Genomic DNA, 16,352 nt, shown 5'->3' with positions numbered 1-16,352 from the left:
CTATTATTTCCCATCTGTGTTCTGACCTGGGGCAAGTCCTTGTTTCTGCTTGGGCCTCAGTTTCCTCACTTATAAAATGAAGATGGGCAGGTCACTTCCAGTTCAAAAACTCTGATTGGAATTCATCTTTAAACCCATCAACCTGACCACAGCCTGACAACAGACCCTTTTCCATGGATCTCCTGATCTTTATACGGTAGCGTTATCAAGATGCTATTTGAAGTGTCCCAGAATTTGTATTTTGATGCACAAATTTTCACAGAGCTTCCCCGGAAATCTGAAGGGACTAGCTGTCCCTTTATGTGGCATATTAGAAGTACGGCCATCCCTACAGCCCTGGGTTGGGACTAAACCATTTTTTTTAAGTCTTCCCATACTATAGGGGAGTTTTTTATTCTCTGACTTTTAGGCGCTGCTGGAAAAGGAAATCATCGATAATTTTAATTTTCTTTCCCCTCTGAAATCACAGTGGACATCTTTCCGAGGTTTAAACCAGGCATCCTACACCCATCATTAGCTCTAACCCATTTGGGTTTGCTTTGGTTTCAGTTTTCTGATTTTTTCTTTGGAGAAAGGAAAGCAAGAACCAGGGGCATTGGCCAAACAAGTCCGGCCACTCAGTGGCGAGGTTTCCAGATAAGAAGGACCTGAAGGACTTCCCATGGGCGTGAGGGAAATCGCACGCCATCCGGGGAAGAGGGCAGGAAGCCACTTCTTGTTTGTGAAACGGCAGCAGGCTCTCCGGAATGGCCCTGTGAGGCTCGGAGCACAGGGCAGGGAGGCGCCGGTCCGCGGGAGCTGCTGCGCCCCGCCATGAGTCCCGCTCAGCTCTTTCTTCAGCGGGCCTGAGGCCTTGGAGGAAGCCGAGGGGCAGATGGCCTCTTAGTGGAAGCCTGGAAGCTTTTAGGCGTCCGGTGTAGCAGGAGCCGGTCTGGGGACTTCAGTGCTGGACAGGTAACTGGCGTTTCTCCTCCTGGGGTTTGTCTCCCTTTGCAGCAAGACCTCAGCGACACCTCAGTCATTTTGACCCTCCTTTTAAGGCATCTTCCAGTTATGAACCTCTTGCCTGATTGTCTGCTTTGTAGGGTATGTGCAGCCGCGGCGTGTATGTTGGATATGTGCAGCCGCGGCGTGTATGTTGGATATGTGCAGCTGTGGCATGTATGTTGGATATGTGCAGCCGTGGTGTGTATGTTGGATATGTGCAGCCGTGGCGTGTATGTTGGATATGTGCAGCCGTGGTGTGTATGTTGGATATGTGCAGCTGTGGCGTGTATGTTGGATATGTGCAGCCGTGGCGTGTATGTTGGATATGTGCAGCTGTGGCATGTATGTTGGATATGTGCAGCCGTGGTGTGTATGTTGGATATGTGCAGCCGTGGCGTGTATGTTGGATATGTGCAGCCGTGGTGTGTATGTTGGATATGTGCAGCTGTGGCGTGTATGTTGGATATGTGCAGCCGTGGCGTGTATGTTGGATATGTGCAGCTGTGGCATGTATGTTGGATATGTGCAGCTGTGGCGTGTATGTTGGATATGTGCAGCTGTGGTGTGTATGTTGGATATGTGCAGCCGTGGCGTGTATGTTGGATATGTGCAGCTGTGGTGTGTATGTTGGATATGTGCAGCTGTGGTGTGTATGTTGGATATGTGCAGCCGTGGCGTGTATGTTGGATATGTGCAGCTGTGGCGTGTATGTTGGATATGTGCAGCTGTGGCGTGTATGTTGGATATGTGCAGCTGTGGTGTGTATGTTGGATATGTGCAGCTGTGACATATATGTGGGGAGTGTAAAGCATGTGCGGTCAAGAGCATTGTGCAGCCCGTTGGTTAAGTTGAGACTTTGTTTAGGGAAATTGAATATCAGGCAATTACCAGGGGTCTTTTTAGGGTTTTCTCTATAGTGGAGTTTTCTACCCTCCCCCCCCCCTTTTTCTGTTAATGAATTTTCCCATTTCTGAGCCAGAAAATACCATGAAGACCAGGGCATTCATGAATTAGTACTGAGCGTTTTCCATGGCCGGGCAGCCATGTCGAGGTTAGCTGACAAGGGGACACCTGCACCGTGTGTACCGGACCACGGGATACTCTGTCAGCTGAGTGCTGGGCAAGGGGTGATCTCTAAAATGTAAAATGTATGTGGCTGCCTCCCACCCACTGACTGAGGGGACAGGGGTTTGCAGGCGGCCCTGGGAAGGAAGTCAGGAAAAGTGCTGAGATTAAGAGCTGTGCTCACTTGCCGTGAGCATTCCAGAAGGGAGGAAAAGTTCTCTGATGTGTGGTTTGCTTAAACTTAACCCCTGTTTTCTGAAAAACCAGGCCACGCTACTTCACCGCAGCTGTTTTTCCTTTCATGAAGGGCTAATGTTTTTGACCATTTATTTTTGAATTATACAAGTAATACATGAATATTTGTACTGCAACAGAATATCTCCAACAGTGTTTCAAGCCCCGAACCCCCAAAATGCATTGTTTTTCCCCCTCCCCCAAATTAGTCCATCAATAGTCTGCTGTGTATCTTACCAGTTAAATGACTTACTTTCTCTCTTCCCAGCTCTTAGGACAATTAATTTTCTTGTCAAATTCATCTATTAATCCTATCAACACCTTCTTCTCACTGGAAAGATAAAATGATACATGGGGGAGTTTGAACAATTCTTTTAACACTTAGAGAAGTCTGAAAGAGTTTTACTAATTTTTACTATTATTATTTTTGTGTTGGCTTTGGCAGTTAAAAACACTAATAACAACTCCCCATGGATTAAACTCTAGATTTGCTAACTTGAGGTTTAGGCTTTTCTCTTGAAGGCTATCAAAGGCAGCCTCGTTCTGGAATTGAAAGGAAAAAAAATAAAAGAAGAAAATTAACTAGATGGATGGATAGATAGAGTGAGAGATAGATAGATAGATGATAAATAGATAGATAGATAGATAGATAGATAGATAGATAGATAGATAGATAGATAGATAGATGATAGATAGATAGATGATAGATAGATCCCTAGATTAAGTGGTTGGCTTAAGGAAGATAGGTGACGGTGGGAGACACTCCCTTTTCATTTAATGGATAATAAATGTGCTTAACAGATACATTTATTTTTAATCTCTTTTAGCCTTCTGTAAAAAGGTGTCCTGTTATCTTTCCTTCCCCCGTACATTGTTATGAGACAAGTGAATAAAAAAAAAAATCACTATTAAATTGATGTGGCTCATGGAAAGAAAGTACAAATAAGCAATGTCAAATCCAAGAATAATTACAAATACTTTCAGTTGCTGTTTGGTATCTTCTTGTCCTTTTCAAGGTTTCTCCTCTCCAAACTCGAGGGTCCCTTGGCCTTGCTGATTTTGGACAATCGGCGGTGCTCTCTTGGCCATCCTGTTAAATTTGCCTGCCTCGGTGCTTGTCCCGATCCCTAGCTCATACAATTAATCGCTTCACCTTACTGCATAGATCTCGCCCCAGACTGAGACCTTCTCTTCTTTCACCACATCACAGGCGAAGCAGGTATCTTGTTCTTATTTTATGGAATAAAAAATGAGAGGTTCGGTGGTTGTTTGCCCAGTAACATACAAGGAACCTTTCTGGGACACTGAGATGAGAAGAAACCCACATCTCTGACTTTCCAGCCTCTTGGCCAGTGACATGAAGATAAAAGTCAGGTGGAATAGAGAATTAATGTGATTGCCTGGGTTCTGGCAGCTTTGTAGCAACATGGACTCCAATTTTGCTGGGAATTTGTAGTTAGATCAAGCTATTGCCTGGTCCAAGTTTAGCTGATTTTACCACCTGCCAACTAATCATATCTCTGCAGAAACTTACCGCCCCCTCCCCCGCAAAAAAAACAAAAACCACACAAACAATGCCCAGACACTTCCCTGGAGTGACTGAATCATAATCTCTGGGGAAGGGGCATGGGCCTGGGAATGGAATTATTAATTATTTTACTCTCTGAAGTGATTCTTTTATGCAGCTAGGGTTGAGAACTATTGAGTCATAACTGTAGGAGAGAAAATGGCTGAGCAGCAGAGGCCATCTCCGCTCATGTGCTAGAAGTTGGGGCCAGAGTGCCCACAGCTGTGATCATCCTGCACCAGGATTCTGGCTGCTGCCGTTAATGAGAGGAGCCCACACGCCTCACAACTGCATGTGAGAATGAGTTTTCCAGCTCCCTGCCCATGGCCCTGCCTTTCGGGTATAGATTGGAACAGCCCCACCGACTTCACTGCAGATACTTTGGCTCCTGTTACTTGCGGATTTTACAAAATCAGATGAAATGTTCTAGGTAAACAGGATGTGCTCTTCCAGTGCCAAATGACCATGAGGGGTTATAGATTTTACTCAATGTCGCTTTAGCATGTTTTGTCCTGATTCCAAGAAAAAGGGGAAAAAGAAATACTAATTATGCTTTGCTGAGCTGCCACTTTCTGGATTGGCCTAAATATGGATAGACAATAAGCCCGGGCTGCTTTTTAATCATAAAATGTGCCCCTAGAACCTTTCCACCCTGACGCTTCCTGATATAGTTGAAGTTAGTATATGGTTCATCAGTGTAAAAATCTTTGCCTCTTTCATAAAGGCATAAGGAGGGCTCTCTCAGCTTCTCTGCGTTTCCCCCTGTGCCTATGCGTTTTGACACAGAATAGGTGCTACAAGAAAGGCTTGTTGAGTGAAATCTGTGTTGGCTGTGGGCATATTGTGAATTCGCGAATTATTTACCAGCTCAGCATTTCAGCCCATGTTGTAGGACTCTGGCTGTGATGGTTAAAATAATTAGAATCTTGCCTTTAAAATCACAGCCTACTGGAGGCACCTACACTGGAGAGACTTGCTAAGGGCTGCAGAATTAAAAAGGCAAAGAATCCTTTCCTTTACTTAGATTATACTCTTAATAGGAGGCAAGGCACAGACATTGAAAATTTTAATAACAGGTGATAATTATTGAGTGCTTACTAAGTGCTTGGTGCTCTATAGAGATTAACTTATTTAGTTATTCCAAACATCCTATACCTCAGCTGCTATTATAATCCCTATTTTATAGATGAGGGGAAACATAATTCTAAGTAAGTTGCCTGCGACACACAAAGCTAGCAAGTCGTGGAGTCAGGATTCCAGCTCAGACAGTCTGACTTGGGTCCATGCACCTGATTACCATGTGCTGTGAAAACCATGATAGTGCTGCAGAAAGATGCACATGGCAGGGCCAGAGGAGTATCCGAGGAGGGAAATGCAGTATATTCAGGAGAAAGATGTATCTCTGGGGAAGACCAGAAAGGAGGCAGCATGTTATAAAGGTGAGGAGTTTGGACTCTGGCAACAGATTTAGCTACTTACTGTGTGACCTGCTTATATTCTTTAATTTACCCAAACCTCAGTTTCTTCATCTGTAAAGTGGGGATAACGATAGCTCTAACAATACAGGATTTTAAGAATTAAATGAGCCTAGTATATGCACAGTGCTGAGCCTAGTGCCTGACACATAGCCAGGGCTTGATATATGATAGTAATTGTTGTTACCATGTGAGTAAGCAGGACCTGAAATGATGAGGAAGGTAAGGCCCAAAAAGGAAGAGCAGAGCATTTCAGTTGTCAAGACTAGTATGAAAAGAAGCTGAGAGGTAGCAGTCCATTCAACCAATATTTATTATTAATACTTATGATATATTTTACAAAGGAGTGTGCAATATAAGCTTGTGAGCAGGTCAGTCTGCTCTGTATCCAAGTGTTATGGGAGGAAACGTGGCACATCTGGGTTTGCCTGAGGTTGTGGTGATTACGCTGGCCAGGTGAGTCAGCCCAAATATTCTCTGGGTATTTTAGAAGGTTTAAAGTGTCTGAATGTGGCATAGTAGCAATCTATGAAAAATAGTGCTCTAGACAAATTAACCAGCCTGTGGTATGTTGGGTTATTGGGCAGGGAAGAAAGGAAGGAGGGAGCCCATTGAGGAGATTACTGCAGTCATCCAGGTGTGAGATGATACTGTCCAGGCCAGTGCTGTGGCCAAGGAAAGAAAACATCCGTGATGGAGTTGTGGACAGGACTTAGTGACTGGCTGCCTTAGTGCCCCATTCGTGCCCCCGATTCTTGTGTCCAAGAACACCCGGGGGGTTGTGAGCCAGGAAACTGGAGAATGAAGCCAGCTGTTGGCGAATCCAAGCAGAGGTGGGTTAGGAGACAGCAGCGGGAGAGAAGACGACGTGTTCAGTGTTAGACGAGCTGAATTTAGACCCAGGTGGAAAGGGCACAGTTGGAGAGAAGCTCCTAATATTTAGCAAAGAGATCAGGGTGGAAATAAAGCTTTGGGAATTGTCACACACATTGATCATTAACACGGCAGATGTGGACAAGCTCCCTAAGGGAAGGGGTGTTAGGGGAGATAGGCCGAGGGTCCAGGAGAGGCCTTGGCAGGCGCACAGTGAGGTGGAGGTAGAATGAAGGGGATGGAGGCACAGAAGGAGGGGGAAGGAGCCAAAAGCGAGCAGTGAGAGACCCAGGAGAGGAAAAGGGGGCGCCGGAAAGGAGGAGGCGCTAAATGGTGCCCAAGCCCAACAAGAAACCAGGGAAGAAGGCGATTGGGCCTGCCTCTATAAAATACTTTCATGATGATATGAGGACTGAAGTGAGGCTGTCCAGGTCAAGGGAATCTGGAAAGGCCGTGACTGCTCAGGGGGAAAAGAAGTAGCACTCTTTTCATTTTGAGTAGCACACACAGATCATTCTTAAAGTAAACAAAATCCCCAGAGAGGGAAATGAAAATTTCAGAGAAGTGAAGTCAATGGCCAAGGACACCAGTGCCAGGTCTCAGGGGGGCAGAGTGGATGAGGGCTGTGGAAAGAAGAAGCAGAGGGCTTAGATGGCCCTGCTAATTTTTGAAATATTGGAATATTTTAACCACGTGGCGACTGCTGTCCTGAGTCCCTGAAGTACCCAGAGTGCCTCCCACACCTCTGCTTCAGCCACATTGGACTCTCTCATAGTCCTCCCCACTGTCTAGCAATGCGGCCCCCATAGAGATGGCCCTGATTGACCCATTATGACTATTATGAAATTACTCCAGTGTTATTTTGAATCTCACCTAATAAAGGATAGAACCACAGAACTGTAAGGCTTGGACTCACAGCCAAGCCCTCTGATGCACTCTACAGCACTGCAGCCAACCACAGGGCTCCCCTCCAGGCCAACTGGAACGCACCCCAGCATTGTCTCACCAGGGCTCAGGGAGACCCCTCTGTGTGGTAAATGAAAGTAGCAGGATAGATGAGATAAGATCAAAGTTAGGAACTCAGTGTTTTCATTAGAGATGGCAATCTCTTGCTTAAAGGTTAAAATCTTCCAGAGATTTACAACAAGGAAAGATGGATAAAAGGTTATCAAGGCTGCACACATGTGCAGTGTGTTTTGGAAAACCTGACCCTATTGTGTACAAACAAACGTTCCTCTGTAATCTGATAGCACTGAGCCACTGGACACAATGCTGCTGCAGGTCCTTATTTCAATGCAAAGGAAAATGAAATAGGAAAAAAAAAAAAATACACTTCAAGGCAGGTCTTTAATTGGTATTGTGTTTCGTGTTTGTGTTAAATAAATGTTTAGTTTGTAGTTCTGCATGTGTGAGGGATGAATCGTCTAATTAAATAAGGCCAGCAAAGATAAGTCTTATCGCCTCTACTGTTGAAAATACAGATCTGTGAAGGCGGGCTCTTAAAGTTATACTTGAGGATTTTTCATCTGTACGTCTACACTTCACACAATTGATGACTGTTGATGACATTCTATTCTTATTGCAATCCCATGCCTCATGGAGATGAGCAAAGGATACTAATCGCGCTAAAATTTGCAATGCAAGTCCTCTTGAAATTCAGTATTGCCATCCATTATTTGCCCTCAAGAGAAACCGTGCTTTGAATACTCTCTAGTAGTAGGATGATATATGTGCATATCTATTTTCAGTCTCCCCACTAATCTCTATTTGGATTCAGAAGTACTAGTTTGAAATATAGCCACTTGAGTATATAGTCTACACCCCAGAACATGGAGAGCAGGACATAGGGAAATATGCCGTTGGCTTGTTTCAAAGGATACAATAACTTGTCTAGTTAGCCAGCCCCAGGCCAAGGTTTAGTAAGAGGCATGGATCCTTTTGATGCTGCCCTAGTGTGCGATGCATGTAGTTCTTCTCTTAAAGGGAAAGCCGTGCATATAACTGTGTGTGACATCAAAGTTAAGCAGTTTACATATGGGACGAATCCTCACTCTTTCTCTTTCATCTTGCTACCAAATTCTTGAGTTTTATGCGCCCACCATCTTCAAATTCTCACCTCCCACCCTCTGCAATTCATCCCAGTATAATTTCCTGCCTTACCACCCCAATGAAATCCCCCTTGTTAAGAACATATCTTGTCTCCAAATCCAATGGGCAACCTCAGTCCTCCCCTTAGCAGACCTCTCGGCACTGTTGGACATAGTTGACCACACTCTGCTCCTTGAAACTTGACCTTCCCTGGTTCCAGACTCTCTTCTAGCCTTGTTTTCCTCCTGCCTCTCTGGTCTCTCATCCCCAAACATCTTGACTCAATCATCTTCCTTGAATAGACATTTGATTGTTGAAATTTTGTGGGCCTTGGTTGTAGGTCTTCTTCTGTACTCTCTCTACTATCCTCTTAATCAGTCTTACCCTCTCCCATGATTGCAATTACAAGGCTTGTCTGCCTGGTTTCTGCTCACCTCACCACCGCCATCTCACACCGTGTTCTGCTTCCTTTGGGTGTCCCAGCCACTCTGGCTTGCTTGCAGCTCCTTGATTGTGCCATGTGTTTTCTCATCTCAAGGCCTTTGCACATGATTTTCTTTCTGCCTGGAACCTCCTTCCTCCTCACCCTCCAACCTCCTCTTTTATTTTTAGCTAACACCAACTCATGCTTCAGCTTGCAGCTCAATTAAATACTTCCTCTGGGATACCTTCCACAAATTCCCAAGACTAGGTCACATTCTTCTCTTAATAGACATTACTAGACAGTTCAGCACAGTGGTTAAAATGATGGCCTCTGGAGTTAAACTTCCAAGGTTCAAATTCTGGCTTTGCCACCAGCTGTGTGATTTGGGACAAGTCATTTAACCACTCTGTGGCTCAGTTAATTTAACATCATACTATTAATTAGATATCATTCTAGAACCACTTTATTGGAATTGTTGTGAGAATTAAAAATTTTAATGCAGCCAGTGCTCAGATCAGTACCTGGCACATAGTAAATGCTCAACAAATATTAGTACTGTGATTATTCTCCTTGGTAGCACTTTCACAGTCCTAGTTAAACAATAAATTGAGTACTTGATAGTGGGGCTCTCTGGTCTTTAATAAAGCTCACCTACCCCATTAGACTCTAAGCTCCATGGGGACAGGGGCCATTCTCCTGTTTTCTGCTATTTCCCACACACTTAGCAGAACACCTTGGCACTTAGCAGGACTTGATAAATGTTTGTCTAGTGAATGAATACTTGGGTGAGGGGATAAATAGATCTGCTCCATCTAATAGTTACAACAATAAGTATAATGCAAGGAAGAAGGCTAATAGCTTAGATAAATTGTGGGTGCTTAGAGGAAGTGGGTACTGTTTACAGCTGAGCAGATCAGGTACCTGGAGGCAGCCTCTTGCCTAGGCATCGAAGGGCGGATAGAATTTGAATATGCAGTGATTTTCCTCGGGTTAAGGGGCAGGAAAAGGTGGAGATTAACAAATCACAAAAATGGCCGATTATTTTGGTTTTGTCAAACACTGAAAAATATTTTGACAATAATAATTATTCTCCCCGGCCACACACACACATTCTGACTCAAATTAATTCTCAAATATTAGCTTCTGTGTGTTTACTTTTGCATGAACACTGGAAAATCTCTTGCACTATTTTAAATTATGAAAAAGCAACCAGCTTCAGTAATGAAAATATGATGGATGCTTATTAAATGTATCAGCTCTAAAAAATACAATTCAGGTCACAGAGGGCCTTGAGTATCAGTGAAAGTGATTGCCTTTATTCTGAAAGCAGTGGGGAGCTACACAGGGGATAACACATGAGAAGAGTATTTCTGGAAGATGAACCTTGCATTCACAGACGATGAGATAGAGAGGGAAAGAATGGAAGCCACTGCAATGGTGTGCATGACAGGCAGTGAAGGCCTGAACTGTGCAGTAAGTCAGAGATGGGTTGTCAAAGGTGGGTTGCCTAAGTGTGGTTACACTGGATTTGAAAAATTGGGAAGAATTTTAGACTCTTTGAACAGTAATGGTTCCTTCAGAGGCCAACTCCTAAACCCCAATTTTGAAATCCCTGAATGCAGTCAACTCCCTGGCATTGTGGATAAGAAAACAGACCCAGAGAGATAAAGTGACATGCCCTAAGTCACCCAGCTAATTATTGGCAAGGTGAGGCTAGAACTCATGTTTCCAGTTGCCTGGCCTAGTGTCCATATAGAGAAAATTTTCTATGTATTCTTTTTGATATCCCACCAAGAAGATCTCGTAACCCAAATGGTACCTTTCCCTCAGTAGAATAAATTGCTTACTTTATAATTTTGCCACTACCACATATCAGCTGTGTGGCCCTGAAGAGTTATTCTTCCTTCTAACCTTCCAGAAAAATAGTGATAATTTAGTGGTACCATAGGATCATTGAGAGGGTTAAATAACATAAACCTTGGAGGGAGCTTAGCACCATGCCTAGAGCAGAGTGAGATCCCAGTAAATGACAGGGACCATCATCATCATCGTCGTCATCATCATCACTGACAATTACTATCCATAATCCTATCATAAATGGCTTGCCTGACTGTAGGATAATATTATTGTCTAGAATTTTAAGAATCCTTGGTTGATCTCTTGAGTCCTGACTCAACACCCAGCTGTGTCTGAGACACCAAGACCTTACTAAGCCTTAGTCTTTTCACCTGAAAAACTAAAGAGTGTATGTGTGTCAGGGGTTGAGGGGCTTGAACCAGAGATGAATTCTAACTTGTCTTCCAATTCTGACTGTATGTTTTTATGCTTTATCTAGACATACCACGAATCCATTTTTCAATTTTCAAAAAACATACCCAGAATAAACAATAAATATTGAGCAACAGACCGGAGGGCCACATTTAGTCTTTTAAAAGGATAAAATATTAAAAGAGGTAATATATTTTAAATTCTATATGAGCTTTCTAGAATGCCACAACCAAGCCCCATAGACTGGTTGGCTTAAACAGCAGAAATTAATTTTCACACCATTCTGGAGCTTAGAATTCTAAAATCACGGTGTTTGCAGGGTTGATTTCTTCAGAGGCCTCTCTCCTTGGCTTTTGGATGGTCATCTGCCTCTGGTATCTTCTTATGGTCTTTCCTCTGTGCAATTCTGTGTCTTAATCTCCTCTTCTTATAAGGTCGCTGATCATATTGGATTAGGGTCCACCCTAATGACCTGATTTTAACGTAATTAGCTCTTTAAAGACCCTGTCTCTAAGTACGGTCACGTTCTGAGGTATTGGGGGTTAGGATTTCAACACACCAGTTTTGGAAGACCCAACTCAGCCCATATCAAATCCTAACTATGAGCAAGCACTTTTGTGCTTCCTGGGCATGATCTCTAATCTTTATGACAATGTTGCAAAACAGGTTCTGTGACTCTCATCATTCATGTCAGGAAACTGAGGCTCAGCGGGGTTAAATGTCTCGCCCATAGTTATTAAGTGGTGGAGCTGAAATCAGAATACAAGCCTGTTTGGCTTCAAAGCTGCTGCTCTTTCCACTACAGGAAAGAGGGAATCACCTGAGCCTAAGGCCATCAAGTCCATACTCTTTTAAATAGCTCTGCCTTTTTTGGTAACCATGATTGTTCAGGAAAACAATGCCCTCTCGAGGGCTATGGGTGAGCCCATGTCACAGTGGCTGGACAAGTCGCTCAAGGGAACTTGTACAAGTGGCTCACGGGACTGCTAACCATCACCCTTTGGGTTGGCTTTATTCCCATTGAAACAGAGACAGCTGCCTCTGCTTATGCTGTTCTCTGCCTGAAACGTTTTTTCTCCATTAGACATTGAAGCATTGCCCATCCTTAAGGGTCCGGCCAGTGAATGATCACTCCAAGGCTCACCTAACTTCCCCCTGTCCTCAGCTCCTGTCATGCTTATCACTTGCACACTACAAGTCACTTTGGCCACAAACCAACTTGGGGGTGGATCTGACTCTGCTACCTACTAGCTGGGTGGCCAGGATAGGTTCTGTAACCTCTCTAGGCCTTTATTTGCTCATCTGTGAATTAGGATTAAAACACCCACCTCACAGAGTTATTGTAAGAGGTAAATAAGTGAATGAACGTATTTATTGCACTAAGTACTGAGCCTGGTACATAATAGGCATTTAGTAAAAGTGTGTCTTTCAAGCTTATGTTTTCCTTTTAGTCTTTGTTTCTTTAACTGCATGTTTCATGCCTTCCCAATAAGAGTAAGAGCTTCTTGGGGGCAAGGACCATGGCTAATTTCAATTCGTGAACGCATAGCATAATTTAAAAAAAAATATGTCTTTATTGATTTCAGAGAGAGGAAGGGAGAGGGAGAGAGACACACACATCAATGATGAGAGTCACTGATCGGCTGCCTCCTGCACGACCCCACTGGGGATCGAGCCCACAACCTGGCCATATGCCCTGACTGAGAATCGGACTGTGACCCTTGGAACATAGGTCAATGTTCAACCACTGAGCGACGCCGGCCGGGCACATAGCACAGTTTGGGGCCAAAAAGAGTAGACTGCATTTGTTGTTGGTTCAGAAGTGTAAAACACATTGGATACTATCTGAGATTAAAACACAAGGATTTCAGGTAAAGCGAAGCATAAGCAGAGGCAGCTGTCTCTGTTTCAGAGGGATCCAAGCAGCCCAAAGGGTGTGTTTCACAGTCCCATGAGCCACTAGTGGCTTCTGTTATATATCTCATATAGGCTATTGAATTGCCTCATAACTATTGGGTAGATCGCCTCTGAGTGATACTCCCATTAATCCATTCATTCATCCACCATTGATTGACTGCCTCCTAACTGCGTCCCCCTGGAGATTTTGTTTCTACATAGTTTCTTTAGCAGAGAGAGAGCTACAGGCTGGTGATGGGGAGGACCAGGAGCATACAGGGGAATATGGAAAGAGCAATGGAATGCTGAAGCTGTGGATCTGGAGACCTGAAACCTCCCTATGCAACAGAAGCAGCTGGGATGGATACATCATCTCAGCTCCCATGCCCTAGAAATTCTGATTTAATTGCCCTGGGATAGTATTGAAACAACAAACAAAAGAAACTCCCCAGGTGATGGTTCTGATGCACAGCCAGGGATAAAAACCACTGAAGCAGATGACATACAAATGCTCCAGGGAACTTTCTTCCAGGGTGGGAGTACCTTTCAATGTTTGGGGAGGGGCCCTGTGCTGGGCTGGAGCCAGGAGCAGGGCCCCGGGCAGGGGCTGATCCAACATGGGCTCATTTTCACCTCTTACCTACCGGCTCCCCAAGAAGAGCCAAGGAGAGCACCAAGGCTGGGCACCCCCAGGGAGAGGGGCCGAGGATCCCAGGAGAGCATGGGAAGGCAGAGCTGTGTAGGGTGTAGAAAAGAAATTATTTCCAGAAAGAATCCCACTATTATCCTATTTAGAAAGAGCTTGGAATCACAATTTGATGATGACCTTGTAGATGAGATCATTTTGTGAACATGCTTTGGACTTGCAAGGTACACAAGCCCATTTACTCTGCATCTTCCTACTGCAAGTCTGATGAAGGTGAAGGCTGATGAAGGGTTTCAAAAGAGCAGTTGATCTTCAGCACTAGCTGTTTCTCGGATTTGGGAGACCGGTTTCTTGACGTGTTTCAGGACTGTTTCACAATAACAGCTCCTGGTGCATAATCACTCTGCAGGAGAATGTCCTTGTAGACTGCTCCAAGGAAACCAGGCCCCGTCCTCCAAATGCCACGCTGCTGAGAATCCCGATGACCTATTCCTGGCATATGACGTCAGGGTGCTTGACTGCCCTCTCCCTTCCTTCTAAGTTCACGGACAGGAAAATAGAGTCAGAGGAGACCAGGAAATTGTTCATCACCACAGGGTTAGGACTGGGTGTGAGATCATCTTTCCCAGCTTTTTCTAAGAAATAGTCGGCTCACACAGGTTGGTGAGTTTTGGTACAGAATGTTCAGAACTTATCATTTTAAAAGAGAACGAAATTGGGACAGATATCACATCATTTTCTCTCTCCCTCTCTTTGCCTGTTTATCTCTGGATCTCTTAGCAATTATCTGTCCTTTACTCCAGGAATTTGTAGTAAACATGAACTTCTAGGGGATTTATGATTAAGGGAGCCCTACTGAAGACACATCGCCTTGAATGTGTAATAATGCTCTGCTTTAAATTGGATAAATTTGGATTTTTGCCTCCATTAACCAAATCAAACAGCTTTTACTGGCTTCCTCACAGACAAGAACAGCTATGAGCTGGAGGGTTAGGTAAGAAAAGTGTGCCTTTAGGTCTCCCCCCAAAATGTAGTAGCAACCTCAAAAGCTGAACTGATCTTCAGCTGGCACTACTGTTCCGATTAGTCAGGCCCATGACATACTGATTGTTACATATTTTGAAATGACCTCTCTCTTAAAGTGGTGGCCTTCTCCTTTCTGGTGGGAACCCCTCACCCTTGCTGTGTACCTGATGACCGTATGCAGCTCTTATCAGTCTCCTGCATCCAGAACACCTCCCCACGGTGAAACTCTTCCTACACCTCTATTTCTATTGACTTGCGATTTTGTTTTCACCAAATACATTCGTTGAGAAAAGAATGTTGACTTAATCAAGAACTGTCCTGGGGAGGCTGGGCGAAGATGAAGACAATGGACAGTAGTGGCTGGTGGCTGATACGAAAGGACCAAATGTAACCATTTAGGGACATTATAATTCTTACCAACTGGACGAAAGGCCACCATTGAGAAAGGGTGGGAGATATGGAGCCGGCTTGAGTCTGTCTTATACCTGAGTCCCTCCCTTGGTGTCACAAACTAAGTAACCATTCAGTTACTAAATCCCCTTATTAACTGCCTCAGTAGGGAACCAGCCAGTACAGTGCACTAAGTTGGGGCCTGAAAAAAATTAAGTTGCCTCCTAAACGCTCGCTCAATTCATGGCAGGCACAGTTGCTGTCACCAGGCTGAATCAGCCTGCCCGATATCCACAAAAGCCCACTTCCTTTCAACCAGGGAGAAACAGCCTCCAGTAGGGAGCTGAGCAATGTGTTGCTATGATTTCCCCACAGTAGACGCATCTGGTTTCAAATATCTGTTCCTTTACCCAAATTGCAAAGCATTTTCCCGAAAACATCGAGTTGCAGAATTTAAAAAATACATTTGACTGCCAGGATTGCCAATTTGGTCAGTTTTTCAGGGCCTTATATGTCCCTCTTGGCAATGGGGGTACAGGAAAAGGAGGCAGCCAGCAGCTGGTGATTGAAACACAATTCTCCCCAGCTTGGAAGCCTTGGTGGTCATTTCTGGGTTATCCTGGCCGCGGTCGCCTAGCGCTCCCTGCAGAGCCTGGGCCAAGGCCTGCCCTTCCTGATGGTTGCCCTGTGGGTTCCTCCAGCCATCAGGGTGAAAACCGCAGCAGACTGCATCCCTGGAGCTCTTCACGGCTTTTTGTTATCTGCGAGAGAGTTAGAGGAGTTATAACTATCCCCATTTCACAAATGGGGGGATTTGAACTCAGATAAGTGACTTCTTCAAGGAAACACAGTTAGCTTATAGCGATCCTGGATCCTAATCCATACCTGTCTCTTAGTCTAGTGCTCTTTTCCGAAAACATGGACATAGAAAAGTCAGTAAGGAAAGGAGCTTCAACAAGGTAGTTTCTTCTGGTCCTCAGACCCACAAGGTTGGGATTCTTCCATCTGATACTTTTTAAATGCCACAGTGAGTAATCTGCTCACCAAAAAACTTTGTTTTTATTACCAGCATTATAAAAAGATAGCTATCAAAAATCAATACTTAGGCATAGCCCCTGGACAAACAATAGTGCAGGGAAATACAACTTATAATTTTATGACTCATGTCTAGGATTTTCCATACTTATGGGTCATGACATCAACTTAATGAGTTGCTACCAGAATTAAAAGAAAAAATAAGTTAGGATAGACTAGAATTGAAAATATCAGTGTTGCATGTAGCAAAGGTTAAGTATTAATCTCGGAATCCTTTTGTTCATGTATTATGTGTACTGGATCCCAATGTTTAAAGTATTTCTTACTGAATAGTCTTTCCCTTTTTCTTACTTTCCCTCTCTTCCCTCTCTCTTTTCT

The 16,352-nt window shown here is 44.1% G+C and overlaps 1 protein-coding gene across 1 annotated transcript in view; it reads left to right on the top strand.

The window, feature by feature from the left end:
- The first annotated feature begins 789 nt into the window (after window positions 1-789).
- The window catches only part of ADGRF5 (adhesion G protein-coupled receptor F5), a 70,358-nt gene continuing 54,795 nt past the window's right edge, over window positions 790-16,352 (top strand). The window contains exon 1 of the mRNA XM_087817437.1: window positions 790-954. The gene's annotated coding sequence lies outside the window, so the exon portion shown is untranslated. The remainder of the gene's footprint in view (window positions 955-16,352) is intronic.

This window comes from Miniopterus natalensis, chromosome 5 (genome assembly GCF_054644295.1).
Source record: "Miniopterus natalensis isolate mMinNat1 chromosome 5, mMinNat1.hap1, whole genome shotgun sequence".
NCBI classification, from domain to species: domain Eukaryota; kingdom Metazoa; phylum Chordata; class Mammalia; order Chiroptera; family Miniopteridae; genus Miniopterus; species Miniopterus natalensis.
This window is presented reverse-complemented; position numbering and strand designations above follow the sequence as displayed.